General features: G+C 38.4%; 1 protein-coding gene across 2 annotated transcripts in view; it reads left to right on the plus strand.

Moving 5' to 3' along the window:
* GPR156 (G protein-coupled receptor 156) overlaps positions 1–26096 on the plus strand; it is a 72253-nt gene that overhangs the window by 2651 nt on the left and 43506 nt on the right. The gene's annotated exons all lie outside the window — the stretch shown is intronic.

Raw genomic sequence — 26096 nt, forward strand, 5'->3', positions numbered from 1 at the left:
CAGTTTTGTAGGTTTTGAAATCATTGATATATCCTATTCAAACAGGAACACTTGTAAACAGTGTTGTAGCAGAATAGCTCTGTTTGCTGTCTGCCCTGACTGCAGTGGGAGCGTGACTTGGCATGAAGAATAAAATAGTAAGAGGCCCTCGAAGTAAAAACACATTTTGCAATTAAGTAGCTTACAGGGTCAGATAAGAGGGAAGATAAGATAACCCAGTTTCTTAAATAATAAAATTTGTTCAAAAGATGCAGCATCACAATTCAATGCTTTATTTCATTCCAGTTCTGTGGTCTCTAAATTTGTGATTGCGTGTGTGTACACATGCGCATACACACATGCGTGTGCTGGAACAAAAGAGAATATTATAATAAAATGACATAATATACTAATGTTCAAGTTCAGTTGCAGATATTGCATTTTTATAAAATTTTAAAATAGTCTACAAGAGAAAAATCAGTAAAAATATAGAAGACTTAAATAATACTGTCAACCAACTTAACCTAACTGACAATTATATAATCCTCCACCCAATACCTGTAGAATACATGGAATGTCTACCAAGGTAGATCATATTCTGGGACACGGAAGAATTCTCATTAAATTTAAAAGGATTCAAGTCATATAGAGTATATTCTCTGACTACACTGGAAATAAATTAGAAATCCATAACAGAAAGTTCTCTGGAAAATCCTGACATATTTGGAAACCAGATAGAATGTTTTAAAATAACTCATGGTCAAGGAAAAAAATCAAAAGAGAAATTATAAAGTATTTTCAACTGAATGAAAATGAAAATACATGCCCTGGCCAGTTTGGCTCAGTGGTTAGAGTGTGAGCCCTCAGACCAAAGGGTCGTAGGTTTGATTCCCAGTCAAGGGCATGTGCCTGGGTTGCAGGTTTGATCCCTGGCCCGGGTTGAGGTTGTTCAGGAACCAACCAATCAATGTGTCTCTATCACATCATTGTTTCTCTCTCTTTCTCTCCCTCACTCCCTTCTACTCTGTCTAAACGTCAATGGAAAATTATCCTCAGGTGAGGATTAACAAAAAGAAAATGAAAATACAACATATCAACATTTGTTGGATGCCATTAAAGCTGTACTTGGGCCCTGGCCGGTTTGGCTTAGCGGTTAGAGCGTTGGCCTGAGAACCAGTGAGTCTCAGGTTTGATTCTGGTCAAGGGCATGTACCTCGGTTATGTTCATCCTTGGCCCTGGTCAGGTCATACGGGAGGCAACCAGTTGATGTGGCTCTAGCACATTGATGTTTCTCTCTGTCTCTCTCTCTCCCTCCCTCCCACTCTATCTGATAATAAATAGAAAAATATCCTCAGGGTGAGGAATAAAAAAAATAAAATAGAGCTGTACTTGTTGGTGGAGGTGGAGGTGGAGGTGTGGGGAAAGGGAGAAATTATAGCTCTAAACTTTATATTAGAAAGAAAGAAAGAAAGATCTGTTTACAAAACTGAAATAAAAGTAAATAGTCCCCAAAGGATGCAGAAGAAAGAAAATAATAAAGATTAGAGTAGAATCTGATAAAATAGAAAACAGAAAAACAACCCTGGTCGTTTTGGCTTAGTGGTTAGAATGTCGGCCCAAGGACCAAAGGGTCTCAGGTTCAATGCCTGGCCAAGGGCAAGTACCTGATCGGGGTCGTGCGGGAAGCAACCAGTCAATGATGCGTCTCTCTCACATTGATGTTTCTCTCTCTTCCTCTCCCTCTTTCCCTTCCTCCCTTCCACTCTATCAAAAAAATCAATGGAAAAATATCCTCAGGTGAGGATTAACAACAACAAAAATGGAACAACAGGGAAAAACAGTGAAACCAAAGCTTTTTGAAGATTGATAAAATTGACCAACCTCTAGCTCAAGTGATCAAGAAAAAAGAAAAAATATAATTATGCAAATAAGAAAGGGAGAAGTGATACTATCTAAGATTCTACAGGTATTAGAAGCATAATAAAGTAATGTTAAGAACAACTGTGGTAGGCAGTCTCTAGGACAGTGGTTCTCTACCTTCCTAATGCCAGGACCCTTTAATAAGTTCCTCATGTTGTATGTGGACTTATCTGCATGTGGGCACACTGTCCTGGAGATGGATAGAGGAGCGGTGTCTCGGTTCCTAAGACCATCGGAAATATGTGTTTTCCAATGGTCTTAGGTGACCCCTGTGAAAAGGTCGTTCCCCCAAAGGGGTCATGACCCACAGGTTGAGAACCACTGCTCTAAGATGTTCTTCAAGGACTCCTACCTCTTGATAGTTACACTCTTGTGAAATCCTCTCTCTTTGAGTGTGGGCTGGACTTATTGACTTGCTTATAAAAAAGATGTCACTTTTGGGACAAGGTTACAAAAAGACTATGGCTTTCATCTTGGATCTGTCTCACTCTTTTAGTCACTCACTCTGAGGGAAGCCACCTGCCATGTTGTGAGCTGCCCTTTGGAGAGGCCCACATGGCAAGGAACTGATGTTTCCAGTCTGCAGCCAGCAGGGACCTGCAGCTTACTAACAGCCGTGTCAGTGAGCATGAAAATAGATCTTCTGAGACCTCAGTCATCTTGAAAATAAATCTTCTGAGGCCTGCTAACAGCAATGTGAATGAGTTTAGAAGCTGACTTCCCCCTAGTCAAGCCTTGAAGGACTGCAGCCATAGCTGATTCATTGACTGCATTCCTGTGAAAACGTGCCAGAGGCACCTACCCACCCTGTGCCTGTATTGTTGAGTTTACTCAAACTCCTTTAAAATACTGAAAATAATGAAGCATTTCCTAACTCATTCTGTAAGGACGGCATTACCCTGACATGAAAACCTAACAACAACAAATATCCCTATAAGCCAACATCTCTCATGAGCATGGATCCAAAATTCTAAACAAAATTTTAACGAATTGAATCTTCCAAATATCAAAAGGATAATGTATCATGATAAAAGAATGCAAGGTTAATTTAATATTCAAAGATCAATCAATATCGTTCGCCATATTTACCAACTTAAAAAAAACAACAAATGATCATTTTAATAGAAAAAAAAACATTTGACATGATTAAACATCCATTCCTGATAAAATATCAACAAACTAGAAATTGAACATCCTCAACCTAACAAAGCGCATCTATGAAAGATCTATAGTCAACACCATTTTTAATGGTAAAAGACTGATTACGTTCCCTTTGAGACCAGATGTCTTCTCTCGCCACTTTTATTCAACAAGGGAGATTTTAGCCAGTACAATAAGATAACAAAGAGAAGTAGAAGGCACATGGTTTAGAAAGAAAAAACTAAAATGGCTTTACCTTCAGGTGACTTGATTGTCTATGTAGAAAATCCAATGTAATCTATTTCTTTTAAAACCATGATAACTAATAAAGGAGTTTATCAAGGTTGGAAGATACAAGATCAATGCACAGAACTCAACTGTATTTCTAACAGGCCATTGAAAAGTAAAATTAAAAGCAATACTATAATAGCATCAACAATAAGAACTATTTAGGGATAAATCTAACAATCAATGTAAATACTTGTACACTGAAAACTACAAAACATTGCTAATCTAACAAACAATGTAAAATACCTGTATTCTGAAAACTATAAAAGATTGCTGAGAGAAATTGAATAAGTTCTAAATGAATGGAGAGACATTGTGTTCATGGGTTGGAAGACTCTATGCTGTCAATTCTCCTGTAATTATGTATACACCAAGCCCAATCACAGTCACAATCCCAGCTGGCATTAAAAAAAATAAAATGACAAGCTGTTTCTAAAATTCTTATGGAAATATGAAGGACCTACCATAGCCAGAAGAACTTTAAAATACAATAAATTTGGCCCTGGCTGGTTTGGCTCAGTGGTAGAGTGTCGGCCTGCAGACCAATGAGTCTTGGGTTCGATTCCGGCCAAGGGCACATACCTTAGTTACGGTTCATCCCCAGTCCTGGTTGGGGTTGCACAGGAGGCAGCCAGTAAATATGTCCCTCTCATGTCAATGTTTCTCTTTCTCTCTCCCTCCCTCTTCCTCCCGCTCTATCTGAAGATAAATAGAAAAATATACTCAAGTGAGGATTAAAATAAAATAGAATAAATTTGGAAGATGAGGACCACCTGATTTTAAGACTTATTACCAATCTATAATAATGAAGAGAGTTGGTATTAGAGACAGACATATACATCAACACAACATAATAGAAGATAGAAATAAACCTACATATATGTGGGAAACTGCTTTTCAAAGAAGTGCAATGGCCGTTCAGTGGAGAAGAAACAATAGTCTTTTCAACAAATGGTGTTGGCACAATTGGATATTCACATGAAAAAAATGAACTTTGATCTCCATCTTACACCATATTCTGAATTGAATTCAAAATGGATCATAGACCTAACTATAAAACCTAAGACTAAAATTTTTTAAAGAAAACATGAGAAAAATGTTGTGACCTTGGAATAAGCAAATATTTTTTAGATATAATAATAGAAGTAGCCCTGGCCGGTTTGGCTCAGCGGTTAGAGCGTCGGCCTGTGGTCCTGAGAGACCCGGGTTCGGTTCCCGCTAAGGGCGCGTAACTTGGTTGCGGTTTGTCCCCGGCCCTGGTCGGTTGTGAGGGTGGCAGCCACTCGATGTGTCCCTTTCACATCGATGTTTCTCTCTCTCTCTCTCTGTTCCTCTCTCTCCCTTCTACCTGAACAAAGGATGGAAAAATGTCCTCTGGTGAGCATAAAAAAAAAAAAAAAGATGAGATATAATAATAAAAGTACAAATCATAAAATAAAACATTGATAAATTAAACAAAATTTAAAACATCTTCTCTTTAAAAGAGAATCTTAAGAAAATAAAAAGACAATGGGGAAAAAGGGGGGACCTCTGTAATACTTTCAAAAACATATCCAGAATATGTAAAGAACACTAAGGATTCAATAATAATAATAAAAAAAAAAAAAACAATAACAAAATGAGTGAAAGATTCTAATAGAGTCTTCACCAAAGAAGATATATGGATGATAAATAAGCATTTGAAAACAGGCTCAACACCATTAGTCACTAATGAAATGCAGATTAAAACCAATTAACTACCACTACACAACTATTTGAATGGCTAAAATTTTAAAAGACCGACTAAATCAAGTGTTGGTATACACTACTGCTAAAAATGCAATATGGTGCAGCCACTTTGGAAAATAGTGTGTCAATTTCTTTAAAAATTCAACATATACCTACTATATGATCTGCTATTCTGCTCTTAGGATTTTATCCAGGCAAAAGAAACCATATGTCTGTACCAAGACTTGTGTACCCATGTTCATAACAACTATATTTTAATAGCCCCAAACTGGAAATAGCACAAATATCCATCAGCAGGTGCATGGATAAACAAATTATAGTATATCCATACAATACTAGTCATCATTAAAAAGAACGAATTATTGATACTTGAGACATTATCAATGAATCTCAAAATAATTATGTTGAGTGAAAGAAGCCAGGAAAAAAAGATTATATTCTATATAATTCCAATCATACAGAATTCTAGAAAATTAAGCAAATCTATTGTTAACTAATCTGTAGTGACAGAAATCAGATCAATGGTTGCCTGTAGGTTCATGGAAGGGTGGCATAGAGAGGCAAGTAGGAGGGATTATAAAAGGAGTTGTGAAAACTTTTGGGAGTGGTGGATATGTTCATTATATTGATTGTGGTATTTCACAAGTGTATACATTTACCAAAATTTATCAAATCATGACTTTAAATACGTGCAGTTTATTGTATGTCTGTTACACTCAATAGAGCTATTTGGAAATGTAGTCTATATACATTCTTATTTTTCTGAGAAGGTTCTCATAAGGAAAAAAGTACATATCTGGTATCCTTTAACAAAAGGTCCTGCTAGGTGACCTAAAACCCATCTGATAACTTTGCTAGATATTAATGATGGATATAATAACACTTTTCCCCCCTATATTCTTCATGCAGTTTAATAAGGACCATAATGACTGAACTCTTGGAACAAAGCAGACATTTTAGGCCCAAAGGGTAGCTTTCCTGTGCCTCCTCTGAAATGCATAAAATAAGGGTAATGTCAAAAGTTCTGCATGAAGCTAAATGTGTTCAATTAAAAGACTATCTTTTATTCTGAGAGCGTACTTACTATCACTTGTAATAATGATTGTAAATGGCATTTGTTATTTACATATTATTATTTCTTAGAATTAAAAGTGACATATCCACAGTAATCCCCAGTATCTGGGACTTAAAGTGATAGTCCCACAATAATCCCCAGTGTCTGGAATTATACTGTCTGGGAAGTCCAAAAGTTTGAGTAATAAGAGTTGTGTAGGGTATGAGCTTTTGCCCTACTTGCAAGTGAACAGGTTAACCTATTGCTGTTTTATGGATGCTAGCAAAAGACATGAGACTCTTGAGTCAGAGACAAAATACTTCATTACTCAGGGCAAAAGCAGTAGTCAGAGCTTCATGTTGGGTTTGTGCTGGCTTCTTGCCCCCAAGTTCCATGAGGATGATGGAGGGCCCAATGGATGATGCTTACACACAGAGTGGGCTGCCATTAAAGGAGAGGAACCAGAGCCTGGGGTGGGGGGTCATCATTTTTATAATGAGTGGTAATAAGCTTGTTTGTTTGTTTGTGGGGAGATGTTACCTCATCCCTCAAGGTTTCTCACTGCAAACACAACCCTGAGAAATGGCCTGGGTAAAGAGCATTCAGGGCCTTGCCTCTAGGTGTACAAGCAAGAATGTGCAGAGCTGCTCAGGGTACATGGCAGATTGCCTCTCCCAACACTGGGAACTGTGTACAGAGGTACCTGCCACCTCTGCCTGCACCCTGTGCTAGAGGGGCAGCCAGAGAACCAGATGCTGGTAAATGGCTGAAATGTGTCCATCCCTGTGGCCTCCTCCTTCTACTACAACTTCCTAGATAGGTCCGTATGCAGGTCTCTGGCAGCATACATCGGAGTTGACTTACTTCATTTATCCTCCTGTGTTTGTTCTCTCTGCCTTCAGAAAATCCAACACACTGTATGAGTCATGGTTCTCAAGCATGTTACTGTTATGCCCTTCTGAGATCTCTCTGACTCACCAGGTTTCACATTATTTTTTATTATAATAAAAAGCCTCAAGATCTCCAGACTTTTGAGAAAGATTTGACTCATCCTCATCTTTTCTTTGTTCTTTCCATTCCTTAAAGCCTTATATTATCACTTGAGTGAGGTGTATCAATATCAACAGTAAATATTTCCTGAGCTAAACACCTACTGTGCTCAGAAGACTGTAAAATGTGAGTTTAAGGGTTCTTCAGAGCTTCAAATGCATCACCTGGGTGGAAAAACACAAGCAAGTCCAAAAACTACAATCTGGCCCTGGCCGGTTTGGCCCAGCAGTTGGCGCATCGGCCTGCGGACCAGAGAGTCCCGGGTTTGGTTCCTGCTAGGAGCACATACCAAAAATAACCAAAAAACTACAGTCTGTTTTTTTAAAAATAGCTTTACACAAAATAATGCCTTGCTACAGGGATAGGATCATACAGATTGTTTCAGGTCTGTCTGCTTTGGGGTTTGAGTAATTGCAGCTGAAGGGAAGGTGATAAGAAGAAAGGAAAGCAGTACTGATCTTGTTGGCTATGAGAAAGTTGGCACTCATATTATGCCATACAGGGATTCATGGGATCTTCTCTGTAATTTTTGATTTGATGGTTATTACCAATTGCCTGTGACAAATCCATATATCTCCCACTGGTTTCTCTGATTGAACCCTGACTAACACACTAGGAAAAGATATGCAGTATCTCTACATAGACAATCATAAAACATTTTTGAGAGAAGTTAAAGAAGTTCTGAATAAATAAATTATTTATTTGCTCTGGCCAGTTTGGCTCAGCTGTAGAGCAGCAGCCCGAGGACCAAAGAGTCACAAGTTCGATTCCAGTCAAGGGCATGTACTTCGGTTGCGCTTTTGTCCCCAGGCCTCATTGGGGTTGTGCAGGAGGCAACCAATCAATGTGTCTCTTTCACATTAATGTTTCTCTCTCTCCCTCCCACTTATGTGAATATAAATAGAAAAATATCCTCAGGTGAGGATTTAAAAAGAATAAAATAAATGATATATTTATGCATAAGACTCAAAATTTAAAGATATAATTTCTCCCCAGATTGATGTATGGATTCAATGTAATTGCAATCAAAGTTCAAACATATTTTTTCTGGTGAACTCAACAAGCTGATTCTCAAATTTATATGGAAATTCAAAGGGCCAAAAATAGCCTGGAAAAAATAAACAAGTTGAGAGGATTTCCTCTTTTTGTTACTAACATTCATTATAAAGCTAGTGATTAAGATATGCTAAGTGTGCTGTTGGGGCAAGGGACAGATAAATAGACCAATGGAACAGAACATAGAGAATCCAGAAACAGAACCCAAGATGTATAATACTTTTTAATAAATGGTGCTGGGTCAGTTGACTATTCACATGGGGCAAAATGTAACTGGAATCTTATCTAACAAAATCATCAGCAGGTAGACTTTAGATCTAAATGCAAAGGTCAAACAATAAAGCTTCAAGAAGATAATATAGGAGAATATATTCATGAACTTGGGGCAGGAAAATATGTCTTAAATAGGACAAAAAAGTACTATGTGTAAAAAGAAAACATTGTTAAATTGTTCTATGTAAATACTGAGAACATCTTTTGTCCACTAAGGGAGGGAAAAAGCAGGCCACAGAATAGGAGAATATATTCACAATGCATATACCATCAAAGCATATTTATCCAGAATAAATAACTATGAATCAATAAAAACAGACACATTTTTTAATGAGTGAAACATGAGAACAGCTGCTTCACAAGGCAATATATCCAGTTAACCAAAAAACAAATGAAAAAGTGCTCAACTTCATTCGTCATCAGGGAAATGCATAGTTAAACCACAATGAGAACACTGCATATTCACTTGAATATCTACAGTTTAAATAAAGTGACAAATCCAAGTGTTGGGGAGGATGGGGAGCATCTGCAATTCTTATGCATTGTTGTGGGAGTATACATTATTACAATCACGTTAGAAAACCGTTCAACATAATCTAGCAAAAATGGCGTACATATATTCACCAACATAGCTGGACTAGAATGTTCTTAACAGCATTATTCAACATAGACCCAAATTTGAAACTCCCTAACAGCCCATCAATAGTAATGCCTTAATAAATCACAGTATATTCGATGATTGACTGCTACACAGCCATGAGAATAGTCTACAACTACATGCAACAGTATGGATGACACTCATAAAAATAATGAGTGGAAGAAGCCGGGTACAAAGATATACCCAATATGATTCCACTTATGTAAAGTACAAAACCAGGTAAATCTAATATATGATGTTAGAAGTCAGGACAGCAGCTCCTCCAGAGGTTGAGAGGTGACGGGGGCTGTGACAGGGGGAGCAAGAGGAAAGTCCTGGAGGCTGGTAATCTTTGTTTCTTGACCTGCCTGCTGCTTGCACAGGTGTGTTGGTTTTCAAAATTTCACTGAACTATATGTTTATAAAATACTTTTCTTTGTGCCTATTTTTTTCAATTAAAGTTTTAAAAATTATCTTTGAGTTTTCTAAGTAAACAAAAAAGGAAATATCCAAAAGGAGGAACATGTCAGCTTATCAGTGGAGACAAAAACTATTTCTTAATGTGATTTTCTGAAAAAAAAATCTCACATATGGTTTTATATCATGGACATTGAAAGATAGAATGGATAGTTTTACTATAAGTGCAAAGGTGAATTGTATAAGATGTTTTTATGGTACCATTGATAGTAGTAAAGACATTAAGAATTTCTGCTTATCAAGACAACATCAGCAAATGACACCAACAGCGCAAGCAGCAACAGAAAAATAAATACTGCAGTATCATCAAAATTAACAACTTGTATGCTTCAAAGAACGCCATGAAGAAAATAAAAAGAACCCAGAGAATGGAAGAAAATATTTTCAAATCATGTATCTGATAAGAGACTTATATTTAGAATATGTGAAGAATGCTTACAACTCAATATTAGAAAGATAAACAACCCAATTTTATAATGAGCAAAGAATCTAAATAGACATGTCTCCAAAGAAAATACACAAATGGCCAATAAGCACATTAAAATAGGTTTGAGCCCTGGCCAGTTTGGCTCAGCAGTTAGAGCGTCGGACCATGGACCAGCGAGTCCCGGATTTGGTTCCCACTAAGGGCACCTACCTCTGTTGCAGTTTGTCCCGGCCCCGGTTGGGTTTGTGTGGGTGGCAGCACTTGATGTGTCTCTCTCACGTCAATGTTTCTCTCTTTCTCTTCCTCCTGCTCTATCTGAAGATAAATGCAAAAATGCCCTTGGGTGAGAATAAAAAAATTTAAAAAAAGAAAATAGGTTTGACATCAGTAGCCATGAGGGAAATGCAAATCAAAATCACAAGGAGATACCACTTTGTACCCCCTAGAATGGCTAGAATAAAAAAGAAAGAGAATAGCAAGTGTTGGTGAGGATGTGGAGAAATTGGAACCTCAGACACCGCTGGTGGGAATGTAGAATAATGCAGCTGCCATGGAAACAATTGGGTAGTACCTCCAAATGTTAGACATAGAGTTACATACCACATTACCCAGAAATCAGATGCCTAGGTATAAACTCAAGAAAATTAAAACCTGTCCACACAAAACTTTGAATATTTATAGCAGCATTACTCATAATAGCCCCAAAAGCAGAAACAACCCACATAACCAAAAGAAAGAAGTCAGTCACAAAAGACTATATATTGTATGATTCCATTTATATGAAATGTCTAGAATAGACAAATCTATAGAGACAGAAAGCAAATTAACAGTTGCCTATGAATGGAAAAGCAAATTAAAACAAGATGTTGAACAAAAACTTTCAAAGCTGAAAGCTGTCCTGAAAGAAAGGGTTTATTGAGCCATATGCTAGCCAGAAAAAGGACCAGGTCCCGGGCTGTACAGTCTAAACCACCAGCAGCAGGGCTAGATGGAGGTGAACATGTCCCCCACCGTGGGGTAAATGGAGCTCTTTTACACAATATTTGGCGAATAAAAATGTGAATTGTTTTGAAAGAATGTATATTGGCTATAGATAAGGGGGAGGGGAGAAAAGAGGGAGTAGCTCTGGGATAGGTGAATAGTATATAAGGGAGAAGTACTTGATGCTTTTGGATTGGTTGTAGACAACAGTCTGGAAAGTTCACGAATAAACAATATGTGGTGGGGTATGATGGTCTGCTATTCTTTCTAGATAATCACTGAGATAGCTTCCTGGAAGTTGATTCAAAGTTTCAACATACATTCAGGAATGTGAGCATCTTGTGTTGGTTTCAGACCCATAGCTGTTAACTGATTAGCCTCTCTTGTCTCTTCCTCTCATCCCCCTCATCTGCTGCAATTTAATTTGGGGCATCTCAGAATTTTTCTCTTGTCAGAAGTATAACATCAAGTGGCTTACATTTTATTATTTTATTATATTTTTTTGGTATGTGCCCCTAGTGGGAACCAAACCCGGGACTCTGGTCCACAGGCCAATGCTCCAACCGCTGAGCCAAACCAGCGAGGGCTCAAGTGGCTTACATTTTAAAGATAATGTTAAAATAAAGATGTAAAGCTGTGAAACTGTCATCTACTCACAATGAGAATGAAAACTGGTACGACCACTTTGAAAAATAATTTGGCATATCTTCCAAAATAATACATATATCTTGAGAGTCAGCAAATCCACTTCTAAGTTATACCCAGGAGAAATGTATGCACATTTATACCAAGAGTTGTATAAAGAATATTCACAATAGCATTATTTGTAATCATCTCAAATGCCTTCCAGTAGTAGAAGGAATAGAAAAATCATGATGTAGTCTTACAATGGAATACTATACAGCTGTGAAAATGAACAAGTTACTGTTACATCCAGAAACTTGGAAGAATCTCACAAAAGTCAAAGTTAAAAAGCCAGTCACCAAAGATCATGTACTATATGATTCCTCTTATATAAAGTTCAAAACCAGGCATAACTAAAGTATTGTGTTAAAAGTCAAGATAGTGGTTTGCCTTTAGGGAGGAAGGAAAAGAGGGTAATAATTATGAGTGGAGATTTTGAGGTGTTGTATTATTTTCTTTCTTGACTCAGGTAATAGTTACATTGATACCTTCTTTGTGATAATTCACCAAGCTAAATATGTATAATTTGTGCACTTAAAAATACCTTTTCCAGACCTGACCGGTTTGGCTCAGTGGTTAGAGTGTCAGCCTACAATCCAGAGAGACCTGGGTTCGGTTCCTGCTAAGGACACATACCTCGGTTGCAGTTTGTCCCCAGCCCTAGTTGGGGTCATGTGGGTAGCAGCCAGTTGATGTCTCTCTCACATCAATGTTTCTCTCTTTCTTCCTCCCTGTCTCCCTCTCACTCTATCTGAAGATGAATGTAAAACTGTCCTCGGATGAGGATAAACAAAAAACAAACAAACAAAAAATATATATATATCTTTTCTAGACCAAAATAATTTTTTTTAAAGTCAGCCTGTCAGGGGTCTACAGTTCCAGTAGTCATGAAAAGGAAGTGACAATAGTTTCAGGGGACTGTTGAACATGAGGACAGAGCCAGCTTCCAAATACATTCTTTACATAATATCAAATGTCCACATGTGTTCAACTGTTTCACCCTAATGGACTTCCTTACTTTGATCAAATTACTGTGTCAAGATTTATTCTTTTTTTTTTTTTTTAATCCTCACCTGAGGACATTTTTGCATTTATCTTCAGATAAGAGCGGGAGGGAGAGAGGGAGGAAGAGAGAGAGAAACATCAACATGAGCGGCACATAGAGTGGCTGCCACCCTCACAACCTCAGCCGGGGCCAGGGACAAACTGCAACCAAGGTACGCGCCTTTATCGGAAACCAAAGCCGGGACTCTTTGGTCTGCAGGCCAACGCTCTAACCGCTGAGCAAAAATGCCAGGGCGAGATTTGTTCTTAAATTTCCTGTTCCCCTTTGCTTTTAGAAATGTAGCTGAGCATCAGACTTTTACTTAATTTGGATGCTAACAAGATCAGGCAGTACTCTGACATTAACCAGTTTTTTATGCTATTCTATGCCTTTTTCGTCTCCATCTCACTAAAGAGCTTGCTTTTGGGGAGGGGGTGTTAGATAGTAAACATTTCTCAAGCATTTAGAATTTTGCCAATATCAGTGATGAAAGATACTATTCTCTCTCTCTCTCTCTCTCTCTCTCTCTCTGTGTGTGTCTGTGTGTGTGTGTGTGTGTGTGTGTGTGTGTGTGTAGGGTGGTGATCAGGATGCTAATCTATGCACAGTGACCTTTGTTTCTATCTGACTGAGCAGATGTAGGGATTAATCATTGTCACTCCTGGATGCTGCGGCTGCAGCTGTCTCCCCCTGTGTTTCTGCCCCTGATAGATTTACATTCGTGCATTCTGTTTGCTGGAAAACATGCCCCAGCACAGAAAAACTGGCAAATTAGAGAAGCTTATCTGTGAACGTGATTTTCTAGAAACATATTTATTTTTTTGCACATCTGTACTTAGATAGTCTGAACTCTTTCAAAAAAACAAGAAGAAAAGAAAAACAAGCTGGTAATATTGATTATGTAACATCTGAACCATTATTTCCCATCCTGAGAAATTTCACATTGGACCAGTGTCCTGGGTTGCAAAGAACTGACTGTCTTCTAAGCTGTATACCCTTCTTCTTTTCGTAACTATATCCATACCCCCTAACTCCCAATTTTCAGTTTAGTCCCACTTCCAGAACCTGGGCATAGTTTGCTTCTGGGCACAAGAAAATAAGTGTTCTAAACTAGTACTAAATTCATTTTATTGCAGACCCCACCATAACCTTCAGACCATAACTAACCCTTTCTGAACCCCAGGAATCCCCATTATATAGATGTCCCTGCAGCCTCACCAAATCCAAACCCTGGTGACACTGATACCAGCCTTGATGGAAATCAAAGCCACACCCTTTGGGATGTTAGGAGTTGGTTCCAAAATCCAGTGTAAATTTTCTGGGCCTAGTTTATCTATCTTCATTATCCTCCCTCTCTCTAGCTGGTCAGTATGCTCTGGGGCAGAGGCTAAAAAGGAGCAGCTAGTGCCTATTCAGAATCTGTTCCTTCCTTTCTGGTGGCCCACTGCCTGTCAGAATCCTAGACCTTTGCTACAGATATTACGCTAGCCTGGGCCTTTCTGGTACCACCCCTTACTCACTGGGGCCTCTGCTAATTTTCTTCACTCCCTGAACCTTCTTTTTCTTTTTTTTAAATCCTTACCCGAGATTATTTTACATGTATCTTCAGGCAGAGTGGGAAGGAGAGAGAGAGAGAAAGAGAGAGAGAGAGAGAGAGAGAGAGAAAGAGAGAGAGAGAGAGAGAGAGAAACATCGATGTGAGAGAGATACATCCACTGGTTGCCTCCCGCACAACCCCAACCGAGGCCAGAGACAAACCACAACCAAGGTACATGCCCTTGGCTGGAATCGAACCTGGGACTCTCTGGTCCACAGGCCGACACTCTAACCACTGAGCCAAACCATGCAGGGCTCCCTGACCTTTCTTGATTCTCACTCACAGTTTACCCTTTTGTTGACTCTTCTGTATATCTCTTCCTCAGAATGATCTCCTGGTTTTAAACATCCTTGTGTATCCAGTCCCTAGATTACCACTGCTTGTCTTTACTTTCCTGCTCCCAGCATCTGGTTTATGTGTCTTAATCTTGTGAGTCTGCCAAGACTTCTGAGTTCAAACTTTTTTGAACTAAGCTCTTCAGCCACCATTTGAGCCCCAACTCTGACAGTCTTTTTCTTATAGTTTTACCAAGCACCTTATTAGGAAAAGACAGCTTAATCCCCTGATGTCAACCTTAATGTTTGGGCCCATCCCCCAAAAAGAGAAGCAAGCAAGCCAAGTGACCATTTGACAGATGAATGCATAGATAAAAGGTATTATATATTCAATGGAATATAATCCAGTCTGTAAAAGGAAGAAGATTCTGACACATCCTATCACATGGATAAACCTTAAGGACATTATGTTAAGTGAGATAATCTAGCCACTAAAAGACAAATCCTGGAGAGAGAAAAATGGTGGCGGGATGAATGGAAGCTACACAGACCATCTCCCAGGATCAAACTGGAATTACAACTAAAATAAGGACAGGACATTGGGAAAAACCAACTGAAGAGCAATTGGAGAGAACCCTTATAACCGGGGATGTAAAGAGGCCCCAAAATCGAGACTGGTAGGAGATGTGGAGGCACGAGAAGGCTGGCTGGGTGCTCACGGGAAGCAACTGAGGGCTGTCTTAGATGTAAGCAGTTCCTTCTGAGATGTTTGGGGTTAAAGCCCCAAGCTGACTCCTCAGCACAGAATGGCAGAACAAGGAAAGGTGCCTGCATAATACCTGGCTGAGAAAATCACCAGAGCAGAAGTTTTGTTCAGCAGGGAGAGGCGCAGGGAACACCAGCACTTCCCTGAGGGGCCAGTGCACTAAATTACAGCTATAGCCACTCATGTTGGGCTCCAGCAGAGGGAGGGTGGACTGGACTAGAACTGTGTGAGGAGAGTCGGGGGTGCATGTCACTGGAGAGAGAGCTGGGAAGGAGGCCATCAGAAGTTCCATGCTGAATCACTCCTTCATAGGACAGTAGTCATATTACTCAAAGAGCCCCCTCCCAGAGCCTGGAGGAGAAGCAACTGCCCCTCCCTCAGGAATTTAACACCATCCGGCCAGAGAAGTGCAACCTGAGGCTCATTAACAGCCAGAGACTACCAGCCAGCCAGTAGGTAGGAAAAAAAGCCTCTGAAAGTTTTGAGCTTTGGATATGGCTCTCAGTGTTGGGGGTTGTGGCCCTGAGGACTGAGCTGTGAAGGCTGAGGCCTGAGTTCTTATGCTGAGCCCCTTCTCCATGGCTTTAGTAGCCATTTCTGTCAGGTAGACCCCTCAGAGCAGTTTTAGCATGGGGAGAAGCAACTGCCACTTCCTCGGGAATTTTACAACACCCTGTGGCTCTAGGGACTGAGCTGTGAAGGCAGAGGCCTGGACCCCTATTCTAAGATAATAACCCATACTGCAGAAACCACTGTCTTATCAAAGCAACTTTAACCCAGGAGAAAGCAATTGCCCCACCCACTAGACATCTTCTTACATTATCCACCTTAAGGATTTTTCATTCAGCTGAGGGCTACAACCTGAGGCTCATTAAGTGACTGAAACTAATAGCCTACAGGCAAAAGCTCTTGGATAATTGAATCTTTGCTTGGCCTGTGACTCTACCCAGGAAAGTAAAACTAGACATTGGTGTTTAATGTGGTCCCTTCCATACTCATCCAAACCCAGTAGAGGGAGCCACAGTCAGCAGAACACCGACACCCACAGGGAAAATTTGGCAGTCTCCAAAACCCACTGAGACAGCCAAAATGGTGAAACAAAACAAATCCCAAATGAAAGAAAAAGAGAATTCTACAGAAGAAGGGATAAATTAAATGGAATTAAGCAAGTTATCAGAGATACAAATTCAGAGTAATGATTATGAGGAAGCTCAACAGCATGAGTAAAGATATAGAAACAATGAAAATCAACCAATTGGAAATGAAAAACCACAAAGCGAAAATGAAGAATGACATAGCAGAAACAAAGAACATATTAGAAGGAAATACCAGCAGATTAGAGGAAGCTGAGAATCATGTCAGTGATTTAGAAGACAAGGTAGGAAAAAAAAATCACCCAATCAGAGAACCAAAAAGAAAAAACAATTGAAAAATGGGAGGACAATTTAAGAGAACTGTGGGACAACATGAAATGTAACAACATCATAGGAGTTCCAGAAGAAGAAAATGAGCAAAGGTTATAAAATATATTTGAAGAAATAGTGACAGAAAACTTCCCTAACTTGGTGAAGGAAAAAGGCATACAAGTTCAGGAAGCACAGAGATCCCCAAGTAAGAAGAACCCAAAGAGGCCCATACCAGGTCACATTATAATTAAAATGCCAAAGATTAAACACAAAGAGAGAATTCTAAAGGCAGCAAGAGAAAAGCAACAGGTTACCTACAAAGGAACCCGCAAGGTTATCAGCTGATTTCTCAACAGAAACATTACAGGCCAGAAGGGAATGGCATTAAGTATTCAAGGTAATGAAAAACAAAGATCTGAATCTAAGACTACTCTATCCAGCAAGGCTATCATTCAAAATAGAAGGTGAAAGAGCTTCCCAGACCAAAAAAAAAAAAAAAGCTGAGGGAATATATTAGCACCAAACCAGCACTGCAAGAAATCTTGAAAAGACTGCTGTAATAAGCAGAAGAAATAGGGAGAGGAACATAACCATAATAAATAAAAATGGCAATAAATAAGTACATATCAGTAATAACCTTACATGTAAATAGACAAAAATGCTCCAATCAGAAGACAGAGAGTAGCTAAATGGATAAGAAAGCATGATTCAGACATAGTCGCTTTGGCATGGTGGTTAAAGTGTCGACCCATGGACCAAAGAGCCACGGGTTTGATTCTGCTCATGGGCATGGCCCTTGATTGCAGTTCGTCCTTGGCCCTGGTCAGGGTTGTGCAGGTGGCAACCAGTCGATGTCTCTCTCTCCCTCTCCCTCTCCCTCTCCCTCTCCCTCTCCCTCTCCCTCTCCCTCTCCCTCTCCCTCTCCCTCTCCCTCTCCCTTTCCTTCTCCCTCTTCCTCTCCCCCTCCCTCCCACTCTATCTGAAAATAAATGGAAAAAAATATCCTTGGGTGAGGATTAAAAAGAAAAAGCAAGCATGACTCATATATATGTTGTTTACAAGAGACCTTACAACAAAAGACACACAGGTTGAAAGTACAGGGATGAAAAAAATTTTCCAAGCAAATGGAAAGGAACAAAAAGCTGGGGTAGCAATACTCATATCTGATAAAATAGACTTCAAAATGAAGGCCATAACTAGAGATAAAGAAGGCCACTACGTAATATTGAAAGGATCTACCCAACAGGAGGATATAACCAAAGTAAACATATATGTACTCAATATAGGAGCACCAAAGTACATTTAAAAACTTCTGGAGAACTTCAAATGAGAAATCAACAGCAATACAATTATAGCAGGGGACTTCAACGTCACTGGATAAATCCTATAGACAAAAAATTAACAAGGAAACAGAGACTCTAAGTGATGCACTAGATCAAATGGATATAATAGATATTTTCGGAGAATTACACCCCAAAACTGCAGAATTTACATTCTTCTCAAGTGCACACAGGACATTCTCAAAGATAGAGCACATGTTAGGACACAAACTAAGTAAGTCTCTACACATTCAAAAAGACTGAAATCATATCAAGCATCTTCTCAGATCACATGAAACTAGAAATTGATCACATAAAAACACTCAAAAACATTCAAACACATGGGGACTAAATAGCATATTATTAAACAATGAATGGGTTGTCAAGGAGATCAAGGAAGAAATTTAAAACTTCCTGGAAACCAATGAAAATGAACACACAGCAACACAAAATGTGTGGGAAGCAGTGAAAGCAGTCCTGAGAAGGAAGTTCATAGCACTACAGGCCTATCTCAAAAAACAAGAAAAATTTCTAATAGACTATCTAACCCTACAACTTAAAGAACTAAAAGGTAAACAAAAAGGAAAACCCAGAGCAAGTAGAAGGAAGAATAGTAGTAAACGTCAGAGCAGAAATAAATGACATAGAGACTAAAAAAAATTCAAAAGATCAATGAGCCCCAGCCTGTTTTGCTCAGTGGTTAGAGCGTCAGCCTGTGGACCAAAGAGTCACAAGTTCAGTTCTGGTCAAGGGCATGTGATTCAGTTGTGGTTCAGTCTCAGCCCTGATCAGGGTCATGCGGGAGGCAACCAATCAAAGTGTCTCTCTCACATCAATGTTTCTCTCGTTCTCTCTCTCTCTCTGAATATAAATGAAAAAATGTCCTTGGGTGAAGATTAAAAAAAAAAAAAAAGATCTATGAAACAAAGAGCTGGTTATTTGAAAAGATAAACAAGATTGATGAACCTTTAGCCAGACTCACCAAGAAACAGAGATGACCCAAATAAACAAAATCAGAAATGAAAGAGGAGAAATAACAACTGACACTTGACACCACAGAAATATAAAGGATTGTTTAAAAACACTATAAACAATTATATGCCAACAAATTGGACAATCTAAGAAAAAAGGACACATTTCTAAAATCACACAGTCGCCGTGGCCGGTTTGGCTCGGCGGTTAGAGCGTCAGCCTGCAGTCCTGAGAGACCCAGGTTCGGTTCCCACTAAGGGCACGTACCTCAGTTGCAGTTTGTCCCTGGCCCTGGTTGGGTTGTGTGGGTGGCAACCACTCAATGTGTCCCTTTCATGTTGATGTTTCTCTCTCTCTCTCTCTCCCACCCACTCTATCTGAACAAAAATGAAAAAAAAAAAAAAAGTCCTCAGGTGAGGATAAAATAAATAAATAAAAGAAAATAAAATTACACAGTCTCCCAAAACTTAACAGGGAAGAGATAGAAAACATGAACAAACCAGTAACAACTAAGGAAATTGAATATGTCATCAATAAACTCCCAGCAAACAGAAGCCTGGGCCTGGGCGGTTTCATTGGGGAGTTTTACCGAACATTCAAAGAAGAATTAACACCATTCTCCTCAAACTATTCCAAAAAATTCAAGAAGAAAGAAGACTTCCAGACTATTTTTATGAAGCCAGCATAATCCTAATTCTTTAACCAGATAAAGACACTATAAAGAAAGAAAGCTATAGGCCAATGTCCCTGCTGAATACAGATGCCAAAATCCTTATGAAAATATTAGCAAATTGGATCCAACGATACATTAAAAAAATTATTCACCATGACCAAGTGGGACTCATGCCAGGGATGCAAGGCTGGTACAATATTTGCAAATCAATAAATGTGATACACCACATAATCAAAATGAAAGATAAAAACCATATGATCATATCAATAGATACTGAAAAAGCATTTGACAAAATCCAGCACCCATTTCTGATAAAAACACTCAGCAGTGTTGGAATAGAGGGATCATATCTCAAAATAATAAAGGCCATATATGAAAAACCTACAGCCAACATCATACTCAGTGGGCAAAAAGTAAAAGTATTTCTCTTAAGGACAGTAACAATACAGGGATGCCCAATTTCAACATAGTGGAAATATAGGGGAAAATAAGGATGCTCCTATTTAACATAGTACTGGAAGTCTTAGCCACAGCAATTACACAAGAAGAAAAATAAAAGAATGCAAATCAGAAAGAAGGAAGTGATACTGTCATTATTCTCAATGACATGATATTGTACATAAAAAACCCTAAAGATTCCATCAAAGTTTACTAGATTTAATAAATGAATTTGGCAAAGTAGCAGGATACAAAATTAACATTTAGAAATCAATGGCATTCTTATACACCAATAATGGGTACTCAGAAAGGGAAAAAGACAAAACAAAACAAAAACAATCCCATTTACCATTGCAAACAACAACAACAAAACAAAACAATCTAGGAATAACCTTAACCAAAGAAGTAAAAAAACAGTTCTCAGAAAACTACAGGACATTGAAAAAAAAAAAAAAAGAAATAGAAGAAGATATAAAAAAGTAGAAATATCTACTATATACATGGATCAGAAAAAGCAAGATCATTAAAATGTCCACACTACCCAAAGCAATCTACAGATTCAGTGCAATCTTTATTAAAGTACCAATGACATATTTCCCAGATCTAGAACAAATACTCCAAAAATTTATATGGAACCATAAAAGACCCACACAACAACAATTTTAATTAAAAAAAAAAAAAAAAAGGAACAAAGTGGAAGGGATCACAGTACCAGATATCAAGTAATACTACAAAGTCATCATAATCAAAATAGCCTGGTAGTGGCACAAGAACCGGCATATAGATCAATGAAACAGAACAGAGAACCCAGAAATCGGCGCAAGACATTATGTGCAATTAATATTCAACAAAGGAGGCAAGAGCATACAATGGAGAAAAGTGTCAATAAATAGTGTTGGGAAAATTGAACAGCTACATGCAAAAAAAAAAATGAAACTAGACCACCAATTTACACCACACACAAGAATAAACTCAAAATGGATAAAAGATTTAAATGTAACCCATGAAACCATAAAAATCCTAGAACAAAATGTAGGCAGAAAAATCTCAGACATTATATGTAGCAGAATTTTTACTGATATATTGCCTAGGGCAAGAGAAAGGAAAAAATTAATAAATGGGGCTATATCAAACTAAAAAGCTTCTGCACGACAAAAGAAACTACCATCGAAATGAAAAAGGAACCTGCTCTCTGGGAGAACATATTTGCCAACAATATATTAGATAAGGGGTTAATATCCAAAATATATAGAGTACTCATACAATTCAACAAAAGGAAGACAAACAATCCAATTAAAAAATGGGCAGAGGACCTGTATAGACACTTCTCCAAACAGGACATACAAATGGCCAGGAGACATATGAAAAAATGCTCAACATCTCTAATCATCAGAGAGATGCAAATTAAAACAACAATGAGGCATCACCTCACACCTGCTGGAATGGCGGCCATCAACAAATCCTCAAACAACAAATGCTGGAGAGGATGTGGAGAAAAGGGGACTCTAGCACACTGCTGGTGGGAATGTAGACTGGTGCAGCCACTATGGAGAACACTACAGTATTTGCTCAAAAAATTAAAAATGGAACTGCCATTTGACCCAGTGATCCCACTTCTAGGAATATACCCTACGAAGCCTGAGACACCAGTCAAGAAGAATATATGCACCCCTATGTTCATAGCAGAGCTATTTACAATAGCTAAGATCTGGAAACAGCCCAAGTACCCATCAGCAGATGAATGGATAAAAAAGATATGGTACATTTACACAATGGAATACTGCAGCTGTAAGGAAGAGAGACTTCTTACCCTTTGAGATGACATTGAGGGACCTGAAGAGTATTATGCTAAGAGAAATAAGCCAGTTAGAGAAAAACAAGTACATGATCTTATTTATTTGTGGAACATAATGGACAAAATAAGCTGTCAACCAAAAGAGATCCAGAATCACGGAAGTAGGGAACAGACTGACAAACCTCAGAGGGAAGAGGGAGGGGGAGAGGGGTGGGAAGAGATAAACCAAAGAACTTATATGCACATATGCACAACCAGTTGACACAGACGCTAGGCTAAGGAAGGCAGGAGGGGAGTGGGAGCAGGAAGGAGGGGGTGAATGGGGGAAAAAGGGGAATATCTGTAATACTTTCAACAACAAAAAATAAATAAAATAAAATTCACTGGATATGCTTAATAGCTGAATGGAAATAATAAAGGAAAGAGACAATGAACTTGAAAATAGATCAATATTATCCAATCTTAAGCATAGAAAGAAAAAATACGATTGGGGGGGAAGAAGACTGGGATATACATAAAACAATACCAAGAGTTCCTACACATGTGTAATTGAAACTCCAGGAGAAGAGAAAAAGGAAGGGGCAGAAAAAATATTTGAAGAAATATTGTAGCCCTGGCCAGTTTGGCTCAGCAGTTAGAGCATCGGCCTGCGGTCCAGAGAGACCCGGGTTCGGTTCCTGCTAAGGGCATGTACCTCGGTTGCAGCTTGTTCCCAGCCCCGATTGGATTGTGTGGGTGGCAGCCACTCGATGTGTTCCTTTCACATCAATGTTTCTCTCTCTCTCTCTCCCTCCCACTCTATCTGAACAACAACAACAACAAAAAATGTCCTTGGGTGAGGATAAAAATTCAAAAAAAGAAAAAGAAAAAGAAATATTGTAGATCTTTATAGGAGTTTGATTACACGATATATGCATTTGTCAAAACTTAAAAATTAGACACTTAAAAGGTGGGCAGCTCATTATGTGTAAAGTTTATGTTGAAAGAAGACTTCTGAGCTCTAAACACAGATATTGAACTCTAGTAAATTATTTATGTGCTTAAGTATTAAAGGGAAGTCTACTAATGTCCACAATTTACTCTGACATGCATCCCCCCCCCCAATGGATAATGGATATCCATTATCCATAGGATTAATGGATAGATATGTGATAAGAAGTATAGTAAAATGTAAGTGTAAAAATCTATGTGGTAGATATATATAGGTATTCACCATTAAGTTCTTTCCATTTTTCTGTATGTATAAAATTTTTCATGATAAAATTTAGAGGGGGAAAAAAGACAAATACTGTATGAATCCACTTATATGAATTATCTATCATATTCAAAATCATGGAAATAGAAACTAGAATGATAGTTGCCAGGGGCTGGAGGAAGGCAGAAATGGGGAATTGTTGTTGAATGGGTACCACAATTTAAAATTTTTTTAATGTTTTAAAGAGAGAGCAACAAAAACTCCTTGACCACAGCCAACACAACAATACCTGTCTGATGTGAATGAATCAAAATTATGCCTATTTATTGGTCATATTGGCAAAACATATATTTTTTTTTCTTTATTGATTTTTAGAGAGGGAGAGAGAGATAGAAACATCGATGAGGGAGAAAATCAATGGCTGTCTCTTGCATGCCCCCCACTGGAGATTTGGCTCAAAACCTGGGCATGTGCCCTGACCAGGAATTGAACCAGGGACCTCTTGGTGCATGGGTCAACCAGTGAGCCATACCGGCCGGGCATAAAACATATATTTTTAAGTGTGCTGCAGAATTTTAGTAATTATTTTATGTGTGCCATGAGATTAAAAGGATTGAAAATCGCTGCTATATTTTATTACCTACATGATCTCTTATGAGATAATGATCATCCCTAAATCACTACCTGTTTTGTGAAGTTGTTACTTTCTTTTTCTTTTTTTTATTAAATTTATTGGGGTGACATTATAGGTTTCGGGTGTACAATTCTATAATACATCATCTGTATATTGTATTGTATATTCACTACCAAGTCAAGTTTCAGTCCATCACCTTTATCCCTCCTATACCCTCTTCTACCTCCACCACCCTCCTTCCCCTCTCGGTAATTACCATACTGTATTCCATGTCTGAGTTTTTTGGTTTTGTTTGTTTGGTTGTTTGTTTGTTTGTTTTTGCTTAATCTCTTGTTACTTTATTTTTCGTGTCCTGAACTTTTAAGTGGTATCCTCTCTTTCAAGTATTCCAGAATTTCATTCTATCATACTCAAGATCTCAGTGATCTAATAGGTCTGCATTTACCTTCCTCTTTCCAGACTGCATAATGGTCTGTCTTCATTCAGTAGAGACCCTGATATTCTAGTTTTCCTTCTCTATAATTTATTTCCCTTCTATAACCAAAGCCAGATGTTTCATTCTAGTACAGTATAAGATTTTACCCTGACTCTAGAGTCTCAGAAGAAAAACGAGGAGGTGGCCTAGTTTTGTGTGAGCTGTACAACAAACAAGAGTAAAATAGAAATGATACTGGCAGAGGGAGTCTTTCTCAAATCTCCATGGGTAAACAATTTTCAGACACATAAGATGACAATAGGAATATACTTTTAAAATTTTTTGAGATATAATGCATGTACCATGAAATTTACCTTTTTAAAGTGTACAGTTCAGAAGTTTGTAGTACATTCACAGGTTTGGGCAATCATCAGCACTGTCTAATTCCAGAACATTTTTTTACCCCTAAAAGAAACCTCACACCCACTTTTAGTCTCTCCCCATTCCTCCCTCCTCTCAGGCACTGGTAACTACTAGTCTACTTTTTTTCTCTGTAGTCTTGCCTATTCTGGTCAAGAGGCATAAAATGGAATCATAAAAACATGTGGCCCTTTGTGTCTGGCTTCTTTCACTTAGTACAATGTTAGCATGATTACAGGGTTCATCCATGTTGTAGTAGAAAGTAGTATTTCATTTATTTTTATTAATAGTTTTCTGCTGTGTGCATATTTCACATTTTATTTTTCCATTCATCAGTTGATAGGTATTTTGGCTATTAAAAAATAATATGCTGCTATGCACATCCATGTACAAGTGTTTGTGTGGTCATGTGTTTTTCTTTATCTTGGGTATATACCTAGGAGCGGAACTGCTAGGTCATATGGTGGCTCTGTATTTACAGAAGTGCTGATCTGTTTTCTAAACTGATTGTACCTTTTTACAATTTCACCTGCAGTGTATGGGAGTTCTAATTTCTCCATATCATTATCGACACCCGTTATCATCTATCTTTTTTATTTTAGCCAACAAAGTGGTTTTGATTTTACTCAAATCATTGTGATTTTGATGTACATTTCCCTGATGGCTAATATTGTTGAGCATCTTTTCATGAACTTGCTAGCCATTTGTGTATCATCTTTGGAGAAATGGCATTCAATTCCTTTGACAATTTTTAAAATAGATTATTTGTCTTAGGAGTATACTTAAAACAGTGATTTCTCAAATTTGGTTTATATTAGAATCTTCTAGGGAGCTTTTAAAAATCTTGATACCCAGGCTTCTTTGCTCTAAACCAGTTCAATTAGAATATCGGCGGGGGGGGGGGGGGCATAGTACAATAGCAGCTTTTTTCTTCTTCTTTTTTTGCAAAACTAAATATACATTTATTCCACACAGAGCAATCAGTATAGGCAGAAAGGTAGTCTGCATGACACTCAGGATCAAGAGCCTCGTTTCCACTTGGTATGTACGTCATTGAAAACCTTGCACAAAATCACACACAAAGAAAGGTCTCTAAAGAAACGAATCTAATGGTTTTCCCCAAACAATAGATTCCCTCCTCATTAGTCAAATTAGCACCTGCTGAGAGGGGCCTGAAATGCAAACCTGGCAGCAATATTCCTCAACAAACAAGACTACACTTAAGCTTTCAAGTAGACAGATTAACTTTGAAGGGCAGATAGCTCAGTTTATCAGCCCCTAAGAACTTAAAGGGGAAGCAAGGGCACTATGGAAATTATACTCCTCCTGGAAATTCAATCCCAGAACCTGTATGAGCAAGGGTCCAAGGCACTAGAGAGACAGCAACACGGATCAGAAGGCCCTGTTCACCAGCAGAAACACACCAGCTGTGACCTTCCCTGAGGCCCACT

Source organism: Molossus molossus, unplaced genomic scaffold, assembly GCF_014108415.1.
Source record: "Molossus molossus isolate mMolMol1 unplaced genomic scaffold, mMolMol1.p scaffold_m16_p_5, whole genome shotgun sequence".
Lineage (NCBI taxonomy): Eukaryota > Metazoa > Chordata > Mammalia > Chiroptera > Molossidae > Molossus > Molossus molossus.